We start from the raw sequence: 12,631 nt of genomic DNA, 5'->3' as shown, positions 1-12,631 counted from the left end.
GCGATGCCGGTGCACCAATACAAGAGCACTGCACCGGCATCGCAGAGGTCATGTGTTCGAATCCCGTTCAAGCCTGAATTTTTTTCAGGCTTTCTTTTCGCAACTGCTTAAGTTGCGTACTAACTGCGAGGATCTTTCTTCCATTTAATCTTTCATCCGCAGTTCAAAATATTTGTTTCATATATTTACATTCATTTATTCATCCTTCACGGGTATATTATGAACTCACAATATGACCAGCTGCCAGTTGGCTTGATAGCTCAGTTGGTAGAGCACTGCACCAGCATCGCAAAGGTCATGGATTCGAATCCTGTTCAAGCCTGAATTTTTCCAGGCTTTCTTTTCGCAACTGCTTTTAAAATTTGCGTACTAACTGCGAGGATCTTTCTTCCATTTAATCTTTCAGTGGCAGGTCAAAATATATGTTTTTTATATTTACATTGACTGTGATAATCTGTTATTGACTCGGGTTTTGTCATAACATTTGTTGGTTCGACGAAGGAGAACACACGCCTAATTTGTTACTGGGTTTCTTTGCTTCCTGTGCCATCATATACTTGAAATTTTCCCGCATTTTGGAGAAATACCTTTTTTGTCAAAGAAAATACAAAAAGCAATTTTTTTCGAAAAACTTCCCCATTTGTTCAGTCTAAGATCTTGTCGCAGTCTCTAATTGTGTGCAAACGATGAGCTATAGTGATGACTGTGGAGTCTTGCAGTTTCTTATGCACTACGTTCCTGATTGTTCGTTCTGTGTCAGGATCTACATGCGCAGTTGGTTCATCCAAGGTGATGATCTTGTTCCTCTGCAACAAGACACGAGCCAAACAGATCAACTGTCGCTCTCCTACGCTGACATTTGCACCTTGTTCCAACAACTCGTAATCGAGCTGTCCCTCCAGGCTTTGTATGATCTCTTTCAGTTGCACATCCTCCAAGGCTCGCCATAAATCTGCGTCTTTGAACTGCTCCATAAGGTCGAGGTTTTTCCTAACCGATCCTCTAAAAAGAACAGGGTGCTGGGCAAGAAGGGATATACATATTTTCCCTCCCTTCACTCCAGAACAAGGCAACTTAAGTGGTCATTTAAAGCTCATTCAAAATAGGATTCAAGGGCTAATTTTTCAATAGATGAACATTGAATACCCCGGTAGGCATACATTTAAAAATCCTTATCCCTGCACCAAACTGAAAAACGTCCGGGCTTGAAACAATGTGTTTTCATTTTTAGTGACCTTCCTAAAAGTTCAGTCAGAGGTCTACAGTCATCTGAAGAGCAAGTAACTTTCTACAATAGATGCAAAGACCTCCCTGTTGTTTCATCTTATTTATTGCCATCCACTGAAAACGACGAAATTGTCAAGCTGTTGCTCAATGCACCGATGAAAAACAGTGCGTTCATTGCCTCAGCCAATCCTGTGAGAGTTGAAAACAACGTGAACTTCATCGTTGACCTTGATTCCTTATTAGCTCCCGAAGACGTTTTGTCAGATGATCTTGGGGCATGGGAGCAAACCAAAACGAGATCAAAGTGGTATCATGTCACGCATATGGAGAAGCATGCAACGCAACAAGAGTTGATGACAAAGCAGATGGTTCTCATCAAGTTTGCCGCAGGCCATACATAAATAAAAGTGACAGATCCCTCCGTAAGACCATTGTGAATGTAATTACTCTTGATGGGAACCATCACAACCTTGTGTTCGTTAAGTACCATTTTGAAGGCAACGAAGAACATCGCGTACAAGTAAAGCCACATGGCAACTCAGCAAGTGTTCTATTCCTTACTTGAGAACTTACAGGAGCACAGTTCACAAGCTCAAAGAAGCCGTGGAGAAGCAACACAGTAGTGTAAAGAGAGCTGTCCATGATGTTGAGGAGGCCGTGGGAGGGCTAGAGTTTTGCAATTCAATGGGGGCTCTCCCTCGTAACGAAAGGCAGGTCAGTTACGTGAAGAATAGTGCAAAAGAAAAAGTAGTTGACCCTGTTCTCGACATCACACGGAAAATGAAATTGGAATCGAAGGATGGTGCAGAGAAGTTTATGTGATGCTACAGTCTTGATGATGATTCCCCGAAGGTGATTCTATTTACAGATAATCAATTGGACGATCTTGTGAACTTCTGTTGCAATGACGTCGGTGGTCACAAGTCGTTACTGTATGTTGACGTCACATTCCAGCTTGGTCCTTTTTTCGTTCTCATGACTACCTACAAAAACACGACCTTGTTCACAAAAAGGTCAGATCCTCCAACTTTTCCACTAATGATAGGGCCAATGATGTTGTGCATGTTAAAAGATAAAGCGACGTACCTAACACTATTTCAAAAACTAACAGCTCAAGTAACGGGTCTGAAAGCATATCTTCAAGGGTATTCTACGGATTCAGAGGCGTCCCTAAGGTAAGCTTTGGCCCAAGAATTCGAGAGATCTTTGTCCTTTCTTTGCAAAACCCTTAGGCTGAGGAACATCAACGAGAAGTGCCACAAGCTACACTTTTCCCAGTCGCTTACAGACTCATTGTTGCTGATATATTTGAAAGTGGTGGATTGATCATAGCTGACACAGAGGACGATTGCAACCACAGACTGGACGCGCTAACCATGAAGTGGGATGCTCTGGAGTTGGCGGAAACTGGAAAGGGTCCACAGTTTTCAAGATATCACCGTGTTTACAAGTTGGAGGATATCTGGCATCATATGACGTCAAAGGCGTCAAGGGATGCTGGATTTGAAGACAAAGCCCAAACAAACAATGTACCAGAATCTGGTAATACATTATTGAAGCGGTGGCAAGATTTTCAACCTACAGATATGAGTTCATTTGTTGATGACGTTAACAAACTCATAGACAAGCAACGAAGTGACGTGAAAAAAGCGTTCCCTGGCCTTCACAGTCCCTACAAGGTTCGTCCTGAATAAATGGAACATGTCAAATCTCAGTCAAACTTCTCTGATGCTAACCCTGGAAGACGTGCCTATGCAGAAAAGGTTCTCGTCGATCCAGATCGGTACAAGGAGGTCTATCAGTTCCACTATGCTCCCCCACGACCTGCAGCGTTGGAAGAACATGGGAATCTGGAATTAGATATGGATCATCTACCAGATGATCAAGTTTCCTCTTCTAGCCTAATTACCAATGCTGCAAATTACCGTGACAGCCCTCGTCCTCGAAGACCTTTTCATGACGACAATGCCAAAGATGGATGTGAAAGTGCAGATACCAGTCAGCTAACAGCTTCGCACACTTCGGACGAACTGAAGACTAAATGCAGCCATTAACTGAGGGGCAGTTTCATAGGCAAGGACTTGCAAGCACTGTCAGCAAAAGCAACGCAACTCGTCCTGGAAGGGTCTATAAGAGAGGGTTTTGATCGCAACAGCTACTTTGTTAAAAGTACGTCTTCGAGCAACCCACATACTGTCAAGAAGTCGTCGCTTGGAAAATATGCCTGTGGCAAAGATTGTATTGGTTACAGAACAAGGAAGATCTGCTCGCATGTGGTAGCTGTGGCGTACAACAACAACCAACTTCAAGAATGCCTCCAGTACTTCAAGGACGAAACTGGCAAGCAGCGAACGAATCTGACGGCTATCACCACGTTCGGTGTAAACACGAATGCAGGCAAGAATCGCGCAGGTATATCACGAGCCCGGCACAAGTCACCTGACACAATGACGTCCATGACGGCGAGAAACCTTGCTGGTGCAGGGACAATCGGAGAGCTCGTCGCTAGGGACAACACAAAAAGTGATGCCATGGAATACGAAGCAGAATCGTCAGCCAACCCTTTCCGCATTACTATCCGCCGAACTCGGCCGTCCAAGCCTGCTGTAACTCCAACAACGTCCACACCATTTCAGCCCATCAACATATCAGGAAGGATTCGTAAGTGTGCCGGATGTTGGAAAGATCTGAAGGATGGCCCTGATGACCACAGTGGAGATGACAGCGACCAGCGGCTATGCCTAAGACATAAAGAACACGATTTTGTCTGGATAGAGTCTTTGCAACATTGGAAGAAAACTTTTGACAACAAACATTACCATGTCTTTTTGAACTGTGTAGAGTTGAGGAATCCAGATTTTAATGCCAGCGCTGTTGCCATTTCAGTTAACCACACGCTAAGTACCAACGAAGTCCGATTTTTGAAAGACAGATTACATACATATGAGTGGTTTTGCACGCTGTAAAATCCGCACTTTGTGATTCCAAAGCAGTTCATATTAGTTCCTTTATAAGTGCTGATGGGGTGTGGCCTACAGTGTAGGCGTTTTTAGTGGCGCGCTGCTTCCCTCGACGGTGTTCGTTGTTTAGCCGCCATGTTGGATTTCTGCCTGCTGTTCGTCATCCAAGATGGCGGCTAAACATTTGGCGATTGAGGTCTTAAATGTACGTTTCAGTTTGCTGTCACTAAATACGCCTGCACCGCAATCTAGGTGATATGAGGTGCGATTCGACAAAACGGTATGTTAGGGTTTGATTTTACTGAACAGCTCTTGTGTACTCAGTGCTAATTTATCATGTCCTGTCCCTCGTTTGTAGTTTCGATTTCAAAGTAGTTGATTTTTAATTTGATTATTTTAAGTACAAAGGGACAATTTGACACTCAAGAAGGTTGACATTTGATTTCAGAGGGCACTCCGTGTCCTTGTAAACGTTTGCTAAGGGCTTTAAACTTACCATGTCTTGTCAGGTTTTGATTCCAAAGCAGCAAAGCAGTTCAGATTGTTAAAAGTGTGCACGCTGGGATACGTTTTAAAGCAAAAGAAGCTTGGCGTTTTATTTCATAGTATATTGACTGTGCATGCTTATTAATCATGTCTTGCCCTTGAAGTTTTAATGCCAGTCAGCAGTTCACACTGTTAAGTGCAGAGGTATCGTATGATTTAGAACAGAAGCAAGGCGGTGGCCTTTGATTACACAGACTTCATTGTGAACATTTGTTCGATTGCTACGGATTTGTTATGTCTTGTTAACTAGTGTAAAATCGTAAAATCAAAGTTTTGATTCCAAAGTCGGCAGTTCACACTACTGTTAGCAACACGTTAACAACACAAGTTCGGCAGTTGATTCCGACGTCGAACCTAACTGAAGTCGAACTTAATTAAAGCTAAAGTGAGAAAATAGATTTTCGTGGTCAGCGGCTGTTGTTTTTACTCAACAAGATTCAAAATGGCGGGAAAGATGAATTCTGACATGGAAGAGCTTGTTTTGTAAAATAATGAAGACAGGCCAATCACGGCTCCTATTGGTCGAGATAGGAAGAATATGACCTTTAAAGCTAATTTGCTCTTACGAGTACGTCTTTCAAAGATCTCCCTTTTCTGTACGAAACTAAGGAAGGGTCTTTGTAGATCTCTTTTAGCAGAGGTTGATTTTCTATCAAGTGCCATTTACTCATCTGAATGGTTTTAGGTTAGGCACAGAAGGGCGATATTCCGTAACAAACGGCAAAATGTTTTTGCGCGTTTTTTGTGTGTTTTGTAGTGCCGACATTCTTTCGCGGAAATTGGCTTCTAAAAGAGTTTTATCTATAAAGTTATCGAGGTAACCTCTGTAGCGTAATCTCTGTTTGAATATAGTAATGTTTTCTTCAAAATTTTTTTTGAAGATTTTGTTCTGAGAAGTCTTGACGCTTCGCCTTTGACATAGCCTGTATTGGAAAGTTTCTGTCGGTTTGAAGTGCTTGTGCACATCAAGAATGGATTCTTTTTTTTTTTTAATCTTTCGCATCCCGCACAAGTATATTTAGTTGTTTCGAAACAACAAGAAGATCAAGCACATTCCTCTTTTCCCGCCATCTTGTTCAGAATAAAGTCCTTTGCGCATGCCAAATCGATGGAACGCGCAGACCCCTGGGATAGATATAATTTATATAATTTAAACGTAACATATGCATTTGGTTCGGCACATGTAAAGTTCGACGTCTGAATCGAAGTCGAACTTTTGCCGTTCTATTCGACTGGCGCAGTCGAATTGAACGGCGGGTCGACCCAAATACAAAACTGTCCGATCCTAACTGATTCATACGTCGATCTTTACATGCGCCGAACCAAATGATTAGGTTCGGCTCATGTAAAGTTCGGCGTATAAACCGGGCCTAAGAAGGGTCGGTTTACTTGGTCAAATAAAAAAGTAGTTCACATTGATATAGAGTCTAATTGGTGATTGGTCGCGGATATCAAGCGGGACGAATTCCCGCGACCCCTATATTTATATATAACTATTTCAATTAACGTTGTCAGATTAAAGCCAACGACTGAAAGGTGGCATGGGTAGTTGTAAATTCATCCTCGATGGGATGCAAGAAGCTGGAAGAATATCTCATAAACGTTGGCCTCCGTGTTTTTTTGTCTATAAGGACGAGATATTGGTGATTTTTGTACAGTTATGTGCAAAAAATCCTGTATCACCTTGCGGTCTAGGCTTGAAGCTATAATCCAACAACGTTCATTGAAATAGCTGTATATATGTATTAAGAGGTCGTGCACAGTTTGCTCAAGGGCCTCAGCAGGACTTAAACGAAAAGAAAGAAGCTCGGAAACTGGACCGATTTTTGTTATTAAAAAAGTAATAAAATACAAATTTCGGGTTATGCGCATGCGCGTGAAGATAAAAGGAGTCCTATTCAGCTCACATGAACAGGGAAATTTACGGGTTTTGTGGCAATTTTGAGCCCGTTTCGCTGCTAATTGACAACACTCCGACTCCGAAAAAGGCTAATGGGGACAAAAACTGCGATATTTACTGTACAAAAATTCGGACCTAAAAGGATTTAACGAACAATTAATGTTATGACCGAATTCGCCTCCAACAAAAAACAAACTTCCCTCTTCCACTAACCAACATAGCAAAATTCCTCGAATCTTGAACGCATTTTACTTACCTTTCATTTCACGTTTGCAATTTAAGTTCTCGTGGTGATACCCACCCTCCTTCAGTGCTTTGTAAACTTCCAAGAGAATGGGACGAGTGAGCTGGTACTATTAAGGCCCTCGTGATGCATTAGGTAAACAATTTTTCGCTCTGTTTATTGCTTCATATTTTTGTAATTGAGCTTCGTGTCCTTTTTCTTTCATTTCCAGCCAAAAAAAAATAAATAAATAAATAAATAAATAAAAAATAGGTGGGCCATACAAGCCCAGGTTTTGTTGACACCCAGCCTTGCCACTGTTAATGTCATTCGTGTCATAATTTAGTTCTGTTTTCCCAACTTCTTGTTTTTTTGTTGGGTGCCTCAGCTCTCTGGTGTGTATCCTTGCTATTAGGTGTTAAGAGCATGTCCATAAGAGGACCAGGCAGTGGTGATACATGCCATCGCACCGATTTTAATGAAACTTGGTCAGATTGAAGAACCCACCTAATAACTTCAAAAGCCAGAGAAGCAGGATTGCTGGTGGGGAAGTTACAGTCCAGCAGTATATGGAAGGCAATTCTACGTTCGCAAAGGGTCTGCTTATCAAGGCTGAAAAATAAGACATCAATTTAAATTCATTCATTGGTTCATACTCAAGAGCAGTAACACCAAACTATGTTGCTTTACCCTTGAAAAGGAAGAGAAAAGTTCTTGAGAGAAAACAAGAAAAGGACATGAAGCCCAAATGTAATTTGTTTCAGCACAAAATCAGTCATCACTCTGAAGAAGAAGTGAATAAATTTCACACCAAAAAAGATGAACATCAACTCTACAGATAAGTCCAACAAGTCCTCGATTACATAAATGTAAAATCCTCAAACGTCATAATTGAATATGCCCAGAAGTTAATAAGTGCTCTTCGCAAGGACCAAAACAAAGAAGATTTGTGATTTTTTCAAAGTTATTTAATTATAAGTTGAGGCATGACCATTTCTTCAATGGAAACTGGCATAGAAGTACCCTACTGAATGCCCACACAACTGTGCTGGAAGATAAGGAAATGGAAATGGCATGGCAAACACTTTTACGAAAGATCAGCATGACTCATGAAAATGAAGGTGATCTAACGTCGCCAACAATGAAGCTCTATCAAATTGTATGTGAAAAATTCAGTAAAAGAAGATGCGTGACGTTCCTGGCTATTGATCACTTAAACCCCCAAAATGATGAACAGCAAAGTGCCATTCGCCAGCTCCTACGTACTTTTGAAAGGGGATACCAGAAAGTGCCTGTTGCATGTGATTCTCAAAAAGCGACAGACAAATGTTTTAAATGTGGAGAAGAAGGACACTGGGCAAATCAATGTAAGAAGGACATCCCACATGACCCTGAATGGGTCAAAACACAACAATGCTACAAATGTGGACAGACTGGTCATTTAAAAATAGATTGCAAGGAAGCAAGTAAAGGCAGCAATTTTAAGAATCCTGGAAAAATACCACGTGTAAAGTTAAACAAAACACCCTCAATAACAACAATGACTTACTACCAATACAACTCCTTCGCCTACCTGAAGTTGACTTGAGATGCCACCCCAAGTTTGTCAATCTTCCAAATATTGCAGGTGAACAGTTCTTACAACAGGGTTCGGATGCCTGGAAGCAGGCTAGAAGAGGAAAGGTCAATGGGAGTAGGGCAGCATGTGCAGACGACAAATGTTTGAATACGCAGAGGAAATAAAATCTGGAAGGGCCACAACAGAAATAAATGATGCCATGAGATTGGGTTCAATGTGTGAAGATCATGCCATAGCCACATATGTAAATGGAATGCCATGTAAGGAATACAAAAAAACTGGACTTTGGTCAACAACTGATACTGAAGGTTGCTGCTGGCTTGGTGTTTCTCCTGATGGCCTGGTTGACGAAGATACAGTTGTTGAAATCAAATGCCCATACATGGATGGTAATCCATTTCCTTATAGGAAGGTGCCAGTGGTCTACATTCCTCAATGCCAACTGGAAATGTATGCAACAAATAGAAGTAAGTGTCACTTTGTGTGCTGGACTCCGAAAAGAACACTTGTTTACCTCATTAAACGAGATGACAAGTTTATTGATGAAATTGTGACACAACTAAAAAAATTTTTGTGGGTTTTTTAGGGAAAATTGTTGTCTAAATTTCGATTTAATTTTAACTCCATACAAACTCTTAAATCACGCTTGCATGGTAACTTGTGTCACATACGCTTTGGTGACCTGTGGTATATCTGTTCGCATATTTCAGAAACAAGTTAAATTCCACCGTGTCCGCTGACCGACAGTGAGGCTCGGGTTAGTCACGCAATACGCTGTGGAACCATTGTGTTGCCCAAACCGTGAGTTACAGTTGATGTTTGTAGTTCGCCCAAAATGCACACGGTGCAGGTTTTCTGAGTGAGCAAGCCAAGGAAGCTACGCTTAAGGTGATTCCGCTGAAAAAGAAGGAGTATTTAAAATTGTCTAAGACTTGGTCCAGTTCATGACTATGTTATCAGCATTACAAAAATGCAATAAAAAATGGGGGTCACCCTGCTCGTTTTTGTGCAACCTGGATGGCTATTATAGTAAATAGATGACCCACGAGGTTTATATTAGGAACGCTAGTAATCAGAAAAGGAACTATCATTTCTAGAAAAATTAATTTCTTGCATTAAAATATCGAAGCAGTTCAACAAAATTTACTTTAATCTTACACAACAAACTATTTTCATTGAACTGGAATTAAGATTATGAAAGAAATTAAAGATTTTGCTGCGTGTGCACGTAAGCAGCACTACCTAAATACGTGCTTTTTAAAGCATTAAAATAAAAATATCTCAAAGTAGAGTATGAAACTTTTCTTTAAATCGCTATATATAGTGGTCAACCGTATGACATTTAAATTTATGCATTAAAAAATGGGGGTCACCGTGCTCGTTTAGAAGAAAAGGACCATTTACTTTCCTGCCGAGCTTAACCTCAAGGAAATCCCGTAATGTTGTGCGTGCGCGCGCTCGTGCGCGCGCTAAATGACTTGATAAATTATGCGCAGCAAGGATGCGCAATGCAATTCGATGGAATCACCTTAAGCGATATGGAGAGGTGTTTGAGGTTTAAATATACGCGACAGACTACGCAAAATAGAAAGACGTCGGATCACGCTTCGGGAAGTAAACAGCTCAACGAAATGATTCAACAGATTCAAGTCTTGCTTATATTATGTAAGTAAGCTTACCTATTTTTGGCTGCCACTCTGATTTAAAGACTTAAATCTTCGGTATTGGTCAGAGACCAACAGAAATGATTCTATTTTATGGGATAGTAAGGGTATACGTGTGGATTTTGTTGACATCTAGTCCAAAATGATGTCACGTTTTACTCGTTTGTCAACAACTACTGAAGGTAGACTATTTGTTTCAGTTTCAGATCCGAATGGTTTTGAAGTTAGATTCTGAAATAAAAGTCTTTAAAATCTTGCTAAGATTATTCTGTTTGGGTTTTTAAAGCGAAAACTTACAACTTTCTCGCGCTATTAGGGGAACCAACTGTGAATGCTGATTTTTGGCTCCTACACTGATAACCAGTTTTCGCATAATTTTTGCGAAAATTCCAAATACCGGTATTATTATCATATCATCTACGAGAGAGTCAGTAGATCAATAACTAATAGAAATAAGTGGGAAGGACCTTTTAATTCGCTCCCAAGTTGTTTTCTGTTGCGACTATATATGGGCTTGTATTAAACCATAATCTTGTGCAAGATGTGCAGGGTTTGAGCTTGCCATACGCGCTGAAAATAGCAGGTCCCAAAAAGTTTTTTATCGATTTGGTTAGGCCAGAGGTGGAACTGAACCATGATAGTTGTATCTTTATTGGGGGGAGTTGGCCATTTGAGATATTTGGCCACAAAATCACCATATTTTGATATGCTATTTTATCAAGTTAATTATTAACTTGAATTGACAGGTAATTAATTAAATAATCTGAGACTCCTGCACATAACTCATGAAGGACGTACTTATGCTCATGTGGAGCCACAATAGAATTAGGTAAATTCTACAAGCTTAAGGAGCCCCTCATTTTACCCTTTTTAGAGTAATTTTTATGGGAATTTTTGTAAAAAAAAGCAGGGGGGTGGGGGGTGGTCTAACCCCCCCCCCCGGAAAATTCCAAATATCAAACCACTTTGGCTTTTAATATAATAATAATAATAATATATAATTAAGCATTACACTAAGTCTCAATGCTTTACAACTCTATAAAAATGCCAATTACAAATGTGAGAAAAATACATATATATATAAAAGAAACTTCATAGCCACATTAAAAAACCTACTCTAATTGATAAAATTTACGAAATAAATATGTCTTAACGGAAGATTTAAAAGAGTTCAATGTCTCGGACTTCTTTATTTGAAGCGGCAAGGAGTTCCAAGCATTGGCAGCATAGACAGAGAAGGCTCTCGCTCCATATGTCTTGGTGTTATAGCGAGGAGTAGCTAAGAGCCTTTGGTCAGCAGATCTTAATGGGCGTGATGGTAGATATGGGCAAAAGAGTTCAGATATGTAATCTGGAGCCAGATTATTAAGCGCTTTGTATCTAAGAACTAGGATTTTGAAATTAATTCTGGCCTTGACTGGAAGCCAGTGCAGTCTTTGAAGAACCGGAGTTATATGTTCACATTTCTTAGACCTATTAACTAATCTAGCAGCAGTGTTCTGAACAGACTGTAATTTGGACAATTCGGAATCAGGAAGACCAGCAAGTAAGCTGTTACACGAGTCCAATTTAGATGTAATAAAAGCATGGACAAGTTTTTCCGTGGTAGACTGGTCAAGGTACTTTCGAAGTCGGCCAATATTTCGAATGGACAAAAAAGCGTTCTTGCATATGTTATTGACATGCTTAGTCATCTGCAGGTGCGAGTCAATGATAACTCCTAGGTCACGGGCATCAGGGGTAGGCTGGATGGTAAAACCATTGATGTTAAGTCCAGGTATAGGATTGGGAGTTGCAAACCGAGAAGACAGATGAAGGACTTCCGTTTTGTCTGGATTGCACGCAAGACCGTTCGCGTTACACCAAACTAAGATGTCCTTTACACATAGTTCAAGCTTGGTCAGGAGTGCTGGACGATCCATAGATGAGTCAATAGTGATATATAGTTGCGTGTCACCAGCATACATCATTGAGTCTAACCCATGACTTGCTATGACATCTTCCAAAGGTGCAAAGAACAAGGAAAACAGCAGAGGACCAAGGACTGATCCTTGGGGTACACCATATACTAAACTCCGATCAGATGACAAACAATTCTTCACAAGTACTTGTTGTTTCCTGTTTGTTAGATATGACTCGAACCACTTTAAGGCGGTCCCATTAATACCGTAACGAGACTGCAGTCGCTCCAAAAGGCCAGAGTGGTTGATGGTATCGAAGGCTGAGGACAAATCTAACAGAACCAGAACAACTTCGCCTCGCATGTCAATGGTAACCATGATGTCATTTAGAACTCGAATCAGAGCAGTTTCTGTACTGTAAAATTGAAGTTATTAGGTGGGCTCTTCAATCTGGCCAAGTTTCATTGAAATCGGTGAGATGGCATGTATCACCATTGCCTGGTCCTCTCATGGACACGCTCTTAAATCAATTCGCTTGAAGGTTTTCATTTCTTCAAGGTATTCTTCATCTGTGTTTTTATTAAATTGATCACAGCATCATCTATAGAAAGTTAAAGGTACGCATGTGGCT

At 40.7% G+C, this 12,631-nt stretch overlaps 2 pseudogenes; one reads left to right on the top strand and one right to left on the bottom strand.

The window, feature by feature from the left end:
* Positions 1–644: 644 nt before the first annotated feature.
* On the bottom strand, positions 645–974 carry LOC146468755 (ATP-binding cassette sub-family C member 4 pseudogene; annotated as a pseudogene).
* Positions 975–7,827: 6,853 nt separating this feature from the next.
* LOC146468754 (uncharacterized) lies at positions 7,828–9,021 on the top strand (annotated as a pseudogene).
* Positions 9,022–12,631: the final 3,610 nt, after the last annotated feature.

Source organism: Pavona decussata, unplaced genomic scaffold (assembly GCF_977016875.1).
Source record: "Pavona decussata unplaced genomic scaffold, jaPavDecu1.1 SCAFFOLD_129, whole genome shotgun sequence".
NCBI classification, from domain to species: domain Eukaryota; kingdom Metazoa; phylum Cnidaria; class Anthozoa; order Scleractinia; family Agariciidae; genus Pavona; species Pavona decussata.
Note: the sequence above shows the minus strand (reverse complement) of the source record. Positions and strands in the feature narration are given on the sequence as shown.